General features: G+C 39.5%; 1 pseudogene; it reads left to right on the forward strand.

Moving 5' to 3' along the window:
* The first annotated feature begins 4,124 nt into the window (after window positions 1-4,124).
* Window positions 4,125-5,886, forward strand: LOC115633786 (annotated as a pseudogene).
* The last annotated feature ends 10,635 nt before the right edge of the window (window positions 5,887-16,521 follow it).

Genomic DNA, 16,521 nt, shown 5'->3' on the forward strand with positions numbered 1-16,521 from the left:
ATCAAACGAGCTTCTATAAGCTGCCAGCCATTCTATAAATCTGTCATTGTTTATAATTTGTTCATTTATTCAGACTAATGGTCAACAATTAGATTATAATCATTGTTTTTAATAGCCACCAAGATATTGAAGAGTGAAACTTCGGAATAATATTTATTTAATTTTTTGCAACTGTTACTCCCCTTTTTACTCTTTGCAATTTCGTCAATACCGTAGACGAAGCTTTAAAAAGTTAAAAAATCATCATTTAAAGCCTCGACTCAAAGCAAGACAAATTATTTGCGGAACTGAAAAATTGTAAATTGTACTAAAATATTTCCAAATTTTAAAATGGTTTCTCTTTAAATAATAAAAACCTTGTCAATCACAAAACGAAATCGTATTTCTACGTATTATTCCATTACGGAGTGCACACAAAACCTGTGTGTGTGTGTGTGTTAGCTGCTAATATTTTTTGCATTGCAGCCGCACTGAAGTGTCATTCAGCACGGAATTTTTGGTAAATATCAGAATATTTCATTGCACTCCATTTGCCCTTCAAAACAATGACGTAACAGTCCCAACAGGACAAGGATTTTATATGCCGTTGCTTGAAAATACACATTGTGGAGAGAGAGTAAACAAAATGGACATCACTGGACAATCCAATTCCTGTGCATGAGCTTTATTACGTTTTGTTGATGTTTTTTCAGTTAGATCTACAATGGGTTAAGCCGTTTTTTGTTATTTTGTGTTATTTTTGTGCAGTAGAATTTACGGCAGGTAGAACTTGAATTTTTGTAAATTATTTTTTAGTAATTCATTTGCAGTCGGCAGAAACTGAATTGAGCAGGCCACGCGTCATTTGAGCCCCAGAGTGGTTTAAAATTAAATTGTGCAAACTGGAAAGCCAAACAATTAATGCTCGACATTTGACCGCGATTTTATTGGCTGCGACCTTTTTTAAATGAATAGTTTTTAACATTGCCGTTAAGCCACATTACCCGCGTTGTTTGGGACCAGGGCAATAGGAATGAATGCACATCATAACAACAATGACATTAAATGTGGCTAACCAAAGAATAGAGTTTTTAATTTATTTTATGGCTTTCGTCAACAATTATAGTATAAGAAAAGCTAGCACAAATGCACGTATACGTACAAAACAAAGTGCAGTACAAATTGAAAAACACAAATTGTTTTACTTTTTGAATGCCATACAAAATAAATAAAGCAAGTCAAACAAAAGACAGACCGCCTGAACGGTAATAATAAAGACGAACGGCAAAAGCGCACAATACCAGACAAAACGAAGGATAAAGTCGACGCAACAAGTGGGGCCAAACAAAAGCACAAAATGGGCGAATGTATAACAGAATTGCAGTGGAACAAAAGGGGCCGAAGAACTCAGCGACATACAATGGCAAATTTCACGGAAACACATTGCGTATACTTAATATATCCGACAGTGCAGCACTTGCCAGATACTTGAGACTTAAACCTTCATAAAAGGCTGGGGCATATTGTTTAACGGTACGCTCTTCTCTCTGGCTTCCTCCGCACTTTGAGTTAATTTTTCCTGCCTGTGTCTTGCGCTCCTCCTCACAAATACTCGTGCACGCTCAAAACTCAATAAAAGTTGCAATATGAAATATTACTTAATGAAATTAGGTGTGAAAAGTCGGCAGCACTGCGGAGCCGCATGGCAATGGCATCGCCATTCGCAGAGGCTCTAGAGTTCTCACTTGCCGGCAAGTGCCAAGGCGCAAGTAAATTGCGCAATTCCTGCGCCTTCCCCTCCCCCCCAACGACAGAATGTTTGGCCACAATGTGAGTAAGTGGCGCGAACCGAGGAAAGCAGACACGCAAGAGTAAATAATAAAGGCATGACTTATTGGTTGCTGGCATTAATGAACGTAATTCCCATTATCGGCTTAGCCGGTTGTGCGCTAAGCAAGTGGATTTTGATTGCGGACCGTGTACCCAGCTGCCGTTACATAAGCATTTGCGTCTACATTTCTACAAGGAAGCAACAAGTCTGTAGAAGGAATGAAACTGATTTGACACAAGGCCCACCTAGACGTCTTGCTTTCTCGTTTCTAATTGAGCTTAACAAAAATAAGTGGATTATTGCAAAATGTGCATAACTGCTACACCATTGGTTGAGCATTGAACATTACAGGATCTCTGCCTACTTACTATTTCTTTAGCAGGAACAAATTTAATCTTCAGCTTATGGTCATCCAACTGACGTAATTTTTGTACCAACAGTGACGTTATTTTAGTTGTGGGCTGTAGTTCTTTTGTTTTGTTTATACTTATTTGAAATGTTTTTATATTTTTGTAATGAAATGTAAATCTATTTCATTTGTAATTTTATTAATTTTACGCACCTATCCCTAGATAAAACTATATTTTTATTATTACTTATCACATTCCTTATGGACAACTTTTCAAAAATTAGATCAAACCACATTTAGGCAAACAAATATTGACACATCTCTATTTTTAAAATTTACTTGAGCATAACTTTTCATCAAATTAAATAATCGAGAAACAAATTGTTGAATTTTGTTTATGGACCATTTTACTTAATATTACAGCAAAAAAAAAAATGTAATTTTTTAATCGATTATGGAATTTTGTCAATTCCACAGTAAACAGGACTTTTTGAATCTATCGCCCCCTGGTGGCGCTATCTATATGTCGACTGGTACGTTAGAATCTGCTATGCTGATCGATTTCATCGATTGGAAGTGAAGTTATTGCGTTTTAAGTGTCAGCATGTTTGTGTTATCGGTGCGAAAATGTTTCAAAATTGGTAAAACTTTTACCGAAACGTTTCAATTGATGGAACAAGTTTATGGCGATGATTGCCTATCCCGTAGCAGAGTGCACGAGTGGTTTCAACGTTTCCAAACTGGTCGTGAGGACATAAATGACGATCAACAAAATTCGTGATCACCGAAAATTCCATCGAAACTGTGCGTGAATTCATCAAAAATCAGCCGAAATCATCATTGAAATTGATGGAAATGGAATTGAACATCTCCGAAACATCGACTTATCGCATTTTGACCGAACATTTGGGCTTACGAAAGGTGTGTGCACGGTTTGTGCCGCACAAATTGACTGACGACCAAAAATAGCTCAGACGATCGACGCTTGGGACCGATTATTTGACCAAAAATCACATTTTAACCATTAACCACTCGCCGTATTCACCTGATATGGCACCGTGCGACTTCTACCTTTTCGGAAAAATGCATTTGCCCATGAAAGGAAAGCGTTATGCAGACGTAGAGGCCATTCAAAAGGCTTTGCACCGGCATACTGGCGGCCATGCCGGCCAACGAGCTAAAACACTCGTTCGACATGCTTTTGGATCGTGCAAAAAGCCAAAAGTATTGAAGCAGAAGGAGACTATTTTGAATAAAATAAATTGACTTTGCCGAAAAAACCATTTGTTCTGTTTCTTTTTTAAAAGTCCTGTTTGCTTTGGAACACACCTTGTATTTCCTAATTGAAGCCCCCTTATAGTTGGCTCCCTCTCTTGGCCTTGACAGTATTGAAGCTTTATTAGGCTTTCTCAGTGCCCATAATGGCTTTTTATTTGCTCAATGGAATTCAGATTTGGTGACTGTGAGCTATTTATAGCGATAAATAAGTAATGAGGAGTGTATAGAGCCATAGCCTTGTTGAGCACCCATTTCCGACCCTTTAATTCCAATTTCTCAGAACCATGAACTAAATATTCTTTCAAAATATTCATGTAGGCCGCCTTATTCATTTAGTCATTGCCCACTCCAAATGCCCAGAAATACCATAATATTAGCTTTGTTGTGCTTTCGATATACTCGTATGTACATTTATTATGTCAGCCATCTCAGCCAACATGGTTATTTTTTAAATGGCCACTGAGTCCGGCTTCTTAGTTTTTCGCTCTTAAGTAGTACAAGTACAACGTTACGTATGTATTTGTATATGACATCTTCTAATTTCAGCACTTCTAACGTTGTTTCAATTTAAATAATGATCTAGTTTATGACCATGACTTCAAAACCCTTGTCAATAGTTTTTGAACCGCACCAATCAGCTAGCTTTGCTGTCTAGGAATGTAGTCTTCCATAATTTTAAAACTATTTTGTAAAACAAAAACTAAAATTTCCTGAAGTGTCTTAGACATGGCGAGTATTAGTCTTATAAATCCAAAAGCTGAAATAGCACGCGCCGCACAAGCATTAGCCATAAATTTGACTGCCGCCACTGGTTTGCAGCAACTTCTGAGCTCTAACTTCGGCCCCAAGGGCACCACCAAAATGCTTGTCTCCAGCGCCGGAGACATTAAAATCACGAAAGACGGCAATGTCCTGCTGCAGGAAATGTACATAAAGCATCCGACAGCGGGAATGATTGCCCGCGCCAGTGTCGCACAGGACGGCTCCACAGGGGATGGCACCACCTCGACGGTGCTGCTGATTGGCGAGCTGCTCAGACAAGCGGAATTGGTCATAGCTGAGGGTCTGCATCCACGTCTGCTTACTGAGGGAATAATGCAAGCACGTGATAAGACCCTGGCATTGCTGGACGATATGAAAATTCCCATTCAAGTCGAAAGGAGTTTGTTGCTGGCGGTGGCACAAACCAGTCTGCGAACTAAACTGAGCAGCAAGCTCGCCGATTTGCTGACAGATATCTGTGTTGATGCAGTGCTAGCCATACGTCGCGATGGTGAAAAGTTCTTCGATCTGAACATGATCGAGCTGATGGAAATGCAGGAGCACACCCACATGGATAGCCAGCTGGTGAATGGTCTGGTGTTGGACCACGGTGGACGACATGTTAATATGCCAACCTGCTTGGAGGACGCCTACATCCTAACCTGCAATGTTTCCCTGGAACTGGAAAAGCCATCCGTAGATTCCGTCTTCTGCTACAAGACGGCGGAGGAGCGTGAGGCCTGCGCCAGTGTCGAGCATGATTTTATAGATCAACGTGTGCAGAAAATTATCGAGCTGAAGCGACGACTGTGTGCCGGCACCGAAATGGGGTTCGTGGTGATAAACCAGAAAGGCATCGATGTTTCCTCGCTTGAGTCGTTAGCCGCTGAGGGAATCCTGGCACTGCGTCGCGCCAAACGCCGCAATATGGAGCGGCTGGTACGGGCCTGTGGTGGCGAAGCCATGAACTCACTCGACGAGTTAAAGCCAGAGCATTTAGGATATGCCGGCCTCGTTCACGAACAACAGCTGGGTGAGACGAAGTACACGTTTATCGAGAAATGCCGCAATCCCGCATCGGTTACCATACTCATCCGTGGACAAAGTGGACACCAGACCGCCGCCATAAAGGATGCCATTCGCGATGGTCTGCATGCCATTCACAACTCCATAAAGGACGAGTGCGTGGTGCCCGGATCAGGTGCAATAGAAGTGCGAGCTTACAACGAACTCTGTCGATTTAAGCACTTAGTCAAGGGCAAGGCCCGGTTGGGCGTGCAAGTGTTTGCCGATTCGCTGCTCGTCATTCCAAAGGCACTGACCACCAATAGCGGATTCGATGTACAGGACACTATTGTCCGGATAACGGATCAAGCATACAATAGCGAGCAAGAGCAGTTAATAGGTCTAGATATTGTGTCTGGGAAACCCATTATCCCGGCTGACTGCAACATATTCGACAATTATTGCGTGAAAAAACAAATTATTAGCTCCAGTTCCATTATTGCGTGCAATTTGCTGCTCACCGATGAGATAATACGCGCGGGCCTAACGAACTTTAAGAAATAATTGGTCGATTAGAGATGGAATTGAATCTACAAGTAGTTTGTTGAACGTAAACGGTAAAACATTATCTGCAAGCTATGTTCTTCCTGTGCCTTTGAATAAAAGCTAAACTTTCACTGGATGATTATAAGAATTAACATTTAAACTCATGTCATCATAATGAATTCGCCTGGAAACGATTCCATAGCGGAATTAAAAGCGGGGGCTTCCACTCCATGTATGTACTTAGTTTATAATGAAGATAAAGAAGATACATATATAATAGGAAGATACGAGTATTTAAATCTATTTTAAATTGTACTAAATTAATTGTATAAGTTTAAATTATTTTTGGGTGTTACTATTTCAAATTATCTTTTTATATTGATTTGTTCTTTTTTGAAATTAATTTCATCACTATTAAGAATATGTCTATAATTATAATTTTTGAACTTATACAGATAATATAGACAGATCAATACTATTTCTCCTATTCAAGCATTTCAATGCAATTACGAAATTATTTCCTTGTCTGCAAGAGGCTTTGGGGCAAGTTAAGTCAGTTAACTTGGCTACATGTACTTCCAGCTTCTGCCAATTGAAGTTCGTGTAAAGCCTATAGTTTCTTGCCTCACAAGCACACACATGCATATGGTATGTACCTGTATAGCCACATCCCAGGGCACACATTTGATTGAGGCAACCACAACAAATAGGCCAACATGAAAAGTTCGCAGCGCAAACAAGACGGAGTCACGATAAAAAGAAAGCAAAGCCCTCAACCAGTTTACCAACCTGTGCGGGACTTGCTGCCGATTGAGTACGAATATGTAAAGACATACTATATATACATGTACTATGTATGTTTCTGGGCAGACACATATGTATGTATGTGTCTGTGTGCGTGTGCGAGGGCGTGTGTTCATGCAATTCTGCCGTAAATTCAATTCCCATTTTCACTTAAAAGTTTTTAACTCGCTTTTGTGTGTGCGCTGCGTTTGGAGCATCGGGCGCAAACAAACCTGACACCTTCCGTTGTCCGTCTGGCAGGTGGGGGTCATCAAAGTTTATACAAGTACAGCCAGGAGCAGCAAAAAGCACAGTTAGCCAGACAGCCGGGCATCATCGGTGTTTTGGGTGGCCATTGGTGATGGCGATGCGTTCTCGTGCTTCGGCACATAAACATGCCCTTGAGACAAATTAAGTGATTTGCTCACTTTATACTCATATTTTTTCCCCTCTTTTTGAACTGATTACTTTTCTTACTTTGGCCCAATACTTGCGAATGTGTGTGTGTGTGTGTGTGTGTTGCAAAAAGTTTCCGCTGAATATCGCTAAAAATTTCATCAACTTGATTAGGACCGAATTTTCGGTGCGAAGACCATAAAGCTTTCAAAGGACCTATTTAAAGTAATTCCGAAATGTCTAAAGCAAAGTTCGTCCATCAGCTTTTTATATCTTTGGGTTTAAACTTAAGTACAAACAGCGGCCAAGCAAACCCTTCAACGACCTCTTGGCTGATTATTTAAAATAAATATTTATAAACTACGATTTCTTACACTGTTATGTTTTAATAAATAATTAAATAATATAAAACTTACGAGCTCGTTTGTCACGTAAATATATTGAACGACTAAATACATTCATTTGTTATAAATATTGCATTGCAAGAACATGTTTAAAGAATTTATACATTTCTAAAAAGGTGCAGGCGATTGTTAAATTTCAAAATATAACAAATGAGTTAATCTATTGCTATTTCATCTAAAAATAGGTATCTTAATTTTGCTAATGTGTTAGCAACCCGCTTGTGTGCGTTTTGTACGCCTCCTTGCTGAGGAGCCATAGTAAATGCCGGCACCGGGATGCGTTGCTTAGTATGCCACAAATGCGCTATAAGCCATAAATTTATATTTAACATTTTATGACAACAGTGCGCCAAGGCCTGCTTTCAAATTCGGGTCTGCCTGTCATACCCTATTTTCTGGTACCGAGCTGTCCTTTTCTGATTTTTGCAACACAATTCGGCAGCATACTTAGGAGGATTAAACACGTGCCGTTCTCGGGCCCGAAACCACACAGCACAGTGCAGCACGACTGTAAACAAAATGAACAATAAATAGAATTACACAAATGAAATAATATAAACGATATTTTCATTGTGGGCTGTTGCATAAAATTCATATAAGTATCCACCTATGTTTTTGGCTCAGCAACCCGAAATTCTAATTTGGAAATTAACAGTGAAATAAATGTATGGGTGCATGTTTAAATACGTGTACAAACGAGGGCCGTTCAATAAGTATCTAGTAGGGATATAAACTGTGAATTATGTAATATCTATTAAATCAATGGGAGCAGAGCCAACACTTATTCAATAGAAATAGGTTTTCTTGACTACTGTCAGATTATGGTTTATAATAAAAAACCTAAGCCAATCACATATATTGAATTAATATTGATAATCTGACTGATACTAACTGAGCGCGCCTCTTAAATGCACTTAAATGCCAACAGACAAAATATTAAAACATTTTACGGACATTTCATGAAAAGGATTGTTTATATACGGCTATATACGAGTATACAATATATATTAAACGACGCCTGTGGGGAGAGCGTTAAATGAATTGCTGTAAACATATTTGAAAAGTGACAATAAAATGATTAAGAATGAATTGATTTATTGCGAAAACTTTTTTCCTCTTCTTTTTTTATGCATATTGCACGCGAAATAAATTTCGATGTATGTATCTAAAATGTCTCGCCTCAAATGTATGATAGTTCACACCTCTTTTTCAAAATGATACAACGAGATATCGAAATGACTTTAAAAGGTGAATAGTTTTGCAAGCATTCTCTTCGTCTAGCTCAGTATAATATTATATAGTATTTATAACTCTCATTTAATAACTGAATGACATTTTGTTTATAATTACACATTAGTTCTTAGCAGCGCTCAATTAACTTTAAATTTTGAAATTAAATGCAAACAACTTAAATAAGAATAAACAGCTCGTGCGAACCTGCCGCGAGCAATATGAAGGTTCATTAGCGAACTAACGCCTACAGATGGGTAGACAAGCATATAGACAGAACCTAAAGACAGACATACTTGTACATACAAACATACATACTTGTATGTACCTTCTCATGCAGACGTTTGCACACTTGACTCAGCCAAAGGCTAAAGCAAATAACAAAATTAAGTATACGCACTGGTGCGAAGTGCGTATGCATTTGTGTGTGTGTGTGTGTGTGTGTATGTGTGTGTTTTTTGGCCGCCTCTTGATTAAGCACTTTTCCCTGTAAATAGTGCGCATCGAACACTGCCAAAATATTTGTTATGCGTCTAAACATCGAGAGTACGAACGTTATTGCCTGCAGCCGGCAGCCAACTACTCGTAAAATGAACAGAACAAGGCCACAACCAGGCACAGACACATGCACATCCACACACGCACACACACCCACACACACACCGACACATCTACACTACCGTGGGCTTGCACACTTGACGCAGAGAAGTGAAAACGAAAGACTTGGGAACTTTCCACGATTTGTTTGCTCCAAGCTTAATTTGTAACGGCAAATGGTGTTGATTGTTGTTTTTCTTCGCCAGCTCCAGCGTTAGCGACGCGGCTAAGGGCCAATAAAAAAATAAGGGAGGGGGCGGCTGCGGATAAACACCGTTCCAAGTGCAGTTTCAAGTGTTGTCAGACAACACCACCAACAACAACAACAACAACAAATTGCGACTTTGAGAAATTTTTGAACGTCCACAAGCTGACTCAGACTCTTACTAGTATATGCTGCTGCCTCTGTCGCTTCTGCTATTCTGTCCCGTGGAAATTAATGATCAATAACGAAAAGTGAAAGTACGGCAACAGCGGAAACAACAACAACAGCAACAACAACAGCGCAATAAGTGCTTGCTTGTAAGTACTATATGCGAGTGGATGTGTCTGTGAGTTTTGTTTGTGTGCGTGTACTCGCATATTGCTGGAGGCACAAGTACCATATTTCTCATGCCACGTGGTGCTGAGTAACAATTATTTTCTGCCTGAAATTTGTTTACTAACTGTAAGAGTCGTGCGTGCTAATTAAGCTTATTTTCAAATTTGTATAATTACAAGATACACGAGCCATGTCGACAGGAAGCGTGCGGCCCAAAGGCACACCCAAAATTTGGAGTGCTATGCTGAATTTTCAGCAATCCTACACCGATACATTGGCATGTCTTAAAGTGATTTCATTAGGGTTTTTCTATTCTTTTCAGCAAACGTATTCAAAAGAATGTATGTAGTTATGTTTGTATTCGTATACACGTTAGCTTCCAAACGGTGCGTCGAATTGTTTCCGCGATTTGCAAATCGTACGCTTCGCTTATAAAGATATGCAAAATCGCTGAGAATCTGCAAATACCTAAACAATATTTTAAATAGGTAAGCATTTCAGCACACTATCTACCAACCCATTCACTATTATTACAAATACTATACACATACTATACACATACGAGTACAACACATAAGGAACATTTGCGTTGGAAAAGTAATCAATTTTTTTTATCATCATACTACTGACAATCATTTTAAAACCTAGATCTCATCAAATAATCTAAGAAACTTGTATGGGAATGTAAACTCTGCATTATATCCAATAAAATCAGAACGAAAAGAACGCTTTACCTATTCACCCCTTGGTGAATCGACATGCAACTAAGAAAGTTTACAAAAACTTAATGCGAACAATTGCCAATCTAATCCTAATAAGTCAGCTGGCTGTCTTCGTTCGAGCCGTGATATTGGGTGTTCATGAGGTAGGGGCCAGGCCAGCCTGTTGCGGTGGTTCATCAACTGGTCGTTCTACCGCCCTAGCATAGCAGTTGATTTGAGCTTCTACGGTCTCCAGATTTATAGCATGACACAGTGTTCTTGCTTCTGATATTATAAAATGTCAACATTAAAAACTAACTACATACTACTTGTAATCCCTTCCGACTTAAACTCTCCACCAAACTCCTCAAAACCCAACATTTTTTTAGGTACGGCTTGAAAGTTTCAATATTTTGTTTCTGAAATGCAATTAAGTGCTTCTGATTTGGAAAATTTTGTGTAATAGTGAATTTTTGTAATGATGGGTTAATAGTGGACTATATGAAGGGTTGATGACTATTTGACTGTTTAGAAGGGCAGTTCTAATGGGTGGAGTCTCTTTAATTTTATGTTGGAGGTATTATTGTCAAGTAGATTGTGGTCCGGTTGTTTGAGTAGTCAGAGAGGCGCCTCGATTATCTGGTGCTGAGGCTAGCTATTTCTACAGAATGTATCAGTCAACACCAATTTAAAAGCACTTTCGTGCATCGAAAAAGTCAAATCTATGTAGTTTGGTTCCAAAAACACTGCACCACTGCACTCGTTGTTCTAGACCTTATCGACAAAAACAAGACGCAGATTGTCCCACAACCAACATTTTTGACTAATTGAGCTGGGTGCGCCTTCTGACTTCTTAATAAATTAAATGGCTCAATCCGCAGACCAAAGTTACTTTGTAAATCCAAATCATTAACAAACCGAAGAAAAGACTGTCTGCAAATTCTGAAATGGATGAGATTTATCATTGTTGATAGACTCCTTTTCGGAATTGCTCAAATTACTTGTATCTACATATGATAAAAGCTGCTCAAAGCGCTGTGAGGTCCACACATCCCGTTTCCACAGTGCCTCATCACTCGCAATCACTCCAGTGGTGGCACAGCACTACAGTGGTGTCACACTTCTAAGCTGTCATTCGTTAGCTAAGCACTCGCTTTTAAGGCTTATACCCCACTTCGTCTGTGCAGTTAATTGTCACACACTTGTAACTAATAACTTGCTGATGGGCGCATAATCTTTTGACCTTCCCAGTGCCCCTTCCGCACGGTGTCAAAGGAAGCTGACGAGTGCAAAATGCAAATGGCCTTTGACCAAACAAGACAGAGATTTAATGAAGGCAACTCACACTCAGCTACACCCACACACCTACAACTACACCCACACCCACACCCACACACGACACATACCAGCACAGTGTTGTCTACTAACAGGTGCCATCTCACTGACGACGCATCCAAGCAGAAGTGCACACCTCCACGCACACAGACACAGACACAGTCACAGACACAAAGGTGTATATTGTGAATGTGTGAGTACGCCCACTTAAGTAAACAGTTGATACAACATGGTTGACGTCGTGCCGCGCCTTATGCTCAAAATGGCGCCATGCCATTCACCTGAGTCCTTTTAATAAACCGAACGGCATACGCCGCTGTTTACTGTGGCATCAGTCCGTCCAGCTGTCCGCCCCGTGCACCTGCCTCGACCCTGCCCAGTTGTGCGCCAAAAGTGCCATTTAGTGTCAACGAACTGTCACCGTCCCCACAAGCCCCCGCTAAGCCCATACCACTAGCCCTCACCAGTTATTTAGTCGTCGTTTACTGTTTATGGAAGGCTGTGTCTGTGTCTGTGTCTGTCTCTGTGTCCTCATCCAAACTGTTCCCTGTCCTTCTTATGCATGTCCGCTCACTGAACGTGATGCGTTTTCTCATTGCTGGCAGCTTGCTCGGCACGCAGATTATTATGTAAGTTTGCCACATGTTGGCCAAAAGCCCGAAGTTGTCTCTGACCTCTGCCTGCCCATCCACCCGTCTCAATGTCCGACTCATTACGAACGCCAGTTGTCAAACTATTCAAGTTGATATCAATTCTAATCAGTACGTGTGCCGAAATTGGCTTTTACTAATACCCGATTTAATAAGAGCAGTTAGGAAGTCGTGCTGGACGCAACTGAAGCTAACGACCTTATATATTAATTGAATAGCAGTTGGGGATTGTGAGAGACGGAAACGCGTCTCGAATATTGAAACGATACTAAATACCACTTAATATCAAGGACTGCCTATAACAATTAAATTTCCTTTGAAGAAATGAAATATACTACAAGTATTTTGTGCACAGTAAGTTTGAATAAAATGCCAGAGGGTTCATCTTAAATATTAAAATCTACCTAAACCACCCACCCATGCAGAAGAATATGCTGCCTTTAAATGAACGATAAGAAAGATGGGGGATGCGCATTCACTTAGCACAACTAAAGTGCAACCAATTGCACTAAAGTGCAATGCAATGCAGACTCCAATCAGACAGTCAGACGGTGAGACAGTCAGACCGTCAGGCATGGATGAAGAGAAGAACTAGTCACTCCATCAGTTACCCAGCAGTGCTCGTATCTGAAAGCGAACTAAAGGCCAAGTGGCGAGGAGAGTCGTGCAAATTAATGGATCCGTGGCGTTGAATGTATTGATGGAGAAAATTGAGCAGGGAAGTGATAAGCGCCAGGAAAAAATTTAGATGCTCCTTGGCAGAGGCGACAGGGACAGCTACGTGACACTAATGGTCAAAACGCAGACGACGCGCTTTTAGCATGAAATTCAGGCAAATTGTGTGTGCAACTGTAGAAAGTTGAAGCTTTTAAAAACACACATACTTGTATATAAGAGCGCACACACACACCCACACACCCACACATACACATGCCTGCCAACGAATGTAACTATGTATAGATTTTAAAGCAATTCATTCCAAATTGGATAACTCCTATAAATGGTTTAGGTATTTGGTTTTTTATACCCTGAACTTGAAGGGTAAAAAGGGTAAACTAGGTTTGTGCAATGTATGTAGCAATGTCCGATATCCGTCTGTCCGTAGACCAAACTTGATATGTAGTTTATTTAATTTTTACACTCTGTATCTAAAAGGTACAATACTATTTTAGGTTTGCGAGAAGTGAAAAATTTAACACGCAGAGGCAGGGCGGACTCCACAAAGTTGTCTGTCCGTCTATCCCTCCGTATGAACATCGCATCTCGGAGACTATAAGAGATAGAAGCACCAAATTTTGTACGCCGGTGCCTTCGTATGTCCTCCCCCATGCTATGTAGGCTATTTTACATAACGCCGTTTATATAACTCAGAGTCTATAAAAAGTAGAGACACCAAATTTGAGTCCAAGATGCTCTATAAGAATTTACCTTCTACCCCAAAATTAATGATTTTCCACAACTTTCGTAATTCCTGAAATTTTTCTATAAAATTTGGCATTTCAGTTAGTGATTAGAAGACCGTTTTTATCAGGATAGGCCAATTTGAATGGAAGTAATGGTATGATAAGACGAGTCTATATAGCCTTGTCCGTCTGTCTGTATGAACGAAAGGAATTATAAGAAATAAAATAACCAAACTTTCCCTAACCCCTAAGCAAGGTTTATTTATTTCAAATTGCATATTTCCATTGGTAAATATTCTCAAAATATGTCCAAAAATGTTCTACAGATGCTACTTATTACTGGAAATTAAAAATTAATGTACAAGTAGGAAAATATCTTAAAAAGCACAATATATCCGGCTGCTTAAAAATATAGTTGCATAATTCTAGGTGAGAACAAAGGGAAATGATGAACACTCTACGGGGTATACAACAGTGCTTGGCAACCAATTATTTTGGTGTTGTTTTGCTTCTTTTTTTTTTTTGAACGAGCCTTATATTGTTTACGTAGCTTTCTACAACAACACGCAAATATTCACAGGAAGCGGAGAAGTGTAATAAACTAATCATTGCTGTAAAACGCTATCTAGTTTTGCCCCACGTTGGGCGCCAAAAATTTATGTAATAAACTACTCATTGAAGTATCCTGGCTAGATGTAAAAACAACAAAAACCAGATAGCGTGAGCCGACGGTGTCACAGCGGAGGTCGGGACCCTTTGATACCCTAGCTCTTTCGGGGTGGGGTGGGTTTGCTGTGTCCTGAAGACTCTAAGTACATAAATTAAATTATTATAGAGTCCCTGCTGAAACTAAATTTTGGAAGGCCTACTTCCAACAAAACAACTAAAACAAATCAAAGGCCAATTAAATGGGAGAGGGAAACTGACGGTACAAGTGATAGCTTCTTGCATCAGAAAATATGTCTAGCTATTTTGCGAGATCTTGAGATGGAAGTCGATGCTCGCGTTCTATACCCACCCAACCATGGAGCTCCAATGCGAGTATTGTTTATGGAGTTCCCCTAAAGTAAATGTTCTAGCTAGTTTTACGTCACCATGTCACCAGAAAATAAAACTTTACTAATTCATTTTAAACAAAATTTAATAATACGCATGATTAATTATAAAGATATACATTGTCGAGCAAACAAATTATAAATCTATTAGCAGGATAAATTCTTATGACAATGCAAACATAATAGGTATAATTCATTGAAGAAACTTATTTAGTATGAGTAAAAAAAAAAATACAAATTTAAGCCAAGTAGTTATTTATATATATAATTCAAAGAACATAGGCTGAATATTTTATAGTCTAAAAAAATTGGAAAAATTTATTGTGAAATCAGAAAGTGTGTGTGCATATACGCTTAATGTTATTTATTCTCATGTTATTCTTTATGTGTTAAAGTAACGTCGATTCAAAATTTAGCTACCCGAATCAGCAGCAGTTTATTTAAAGGCAATTAAATGAAAAAAAACAAAACTAAACTAAAAGCTCACATGAGTGATAGTGAGGTAGGTCAGTGCTGCAGATCAGCGCATTCTTTGCGGGTTCATTGACCTCCGCATTTTAAGTTATTGTCATATGTTCTCTCAAAGGCATATTAGTATAAGAGAAAAAGTTAGTATAAGACGAAAGTAAATTGACATGCGATAACTGTCGAGCAAAAGCTCTGTACTAAAATTGATATGTATGCATGTATCACATTATATCAATTTAACTTCGGCTTACAAACGAGATAAGAGACAAAAGCAATAGCAATGATAAATACAGACTTACGTACAGACTCCAGCGATGAAGGGCCCTCCAGCGAGGTGTAGTCGTTGTTTTATGTACAGATTCATTCAATGCACATACATTTATATGCAAATGCATATTTATATGGTGTGTTATTATATGGATGGGTTAATTTTGGGCTTATTTAAATTGGTCTTATTTATCTCGAGGCATATTTTTTTCGGGTTCATTTTCGTTTGCTATTATGATATATATTTGTACACATGCCTTTTCGAGAATTTATTTCGGTTTAAGCTTGTATGCACTGATCTTGGGCACGAAAAAAAACAATAGCAAAAAAAATTAAATGCACATGTCTGCTAAAAAAACTGTACCTATTGGTACATATAAGTATATGCACTATATTGGGTTTTAAGGCATTTCCCTTTCGAGGCACTGTACACACACTCTCTTCAATTGTGAAACTGTGATTTTCAAACTTAGACACTATATAGGCTCTTTTTGTGAGCAGTAACACATTTTATGTAGTTAACGCTGAGGTGGTGGTGGCGGCAATGGTTTCTACGGCAGAGGGAAGTCGGCGGTGGTCAGGTTGGGCTAATGACGTTTCGACACCCAGAGCAAAAAGATATATCCCGCATGTTCGCAAGCTCCTTTTTGGAAGACGGACTGGTAGCATACGGCAATTCACTTTGCCGGTTGGAACCAAATGTTTCGTCCAAGTGTAAACAACGACTGCGGTTTGAATTCCACCGGGAAATAACCCTTATGTCGAAGTTATTTGATTCGGCTGCACCCAATACAGCAGCGACAAGGGGTTAGTCGCAAATCTCGTGACGGATGCGCACCGATTACTTGGCAGCGCCCTTAATAGGCAGTTGCCCACAGGCGGAAAATGCCATAAAGATTGGGGGGGTCTTCAAATCGTCTCCAGCCGCACGGTTTTACACT

The sequence above is a fragment of the Scaptodrosophila lebanonensis genome, unplaced genomic scaffold (genome assembly GCF_003285725.1).
Source record: "Scaptodrosophila lebanonensis strain 11010-0011.00,11010-0021.00 unplaced genomic scaffold, SlebRS2 tig00000001-arrow-pilon, whole genome shotgun sequence".
NCBI lineage: Eukaryota > Metazoa > Arthropoda > Insecta > Diptera > Drosophilidae > Scaptodrosophila > Scaptodrosophila lebanonensis.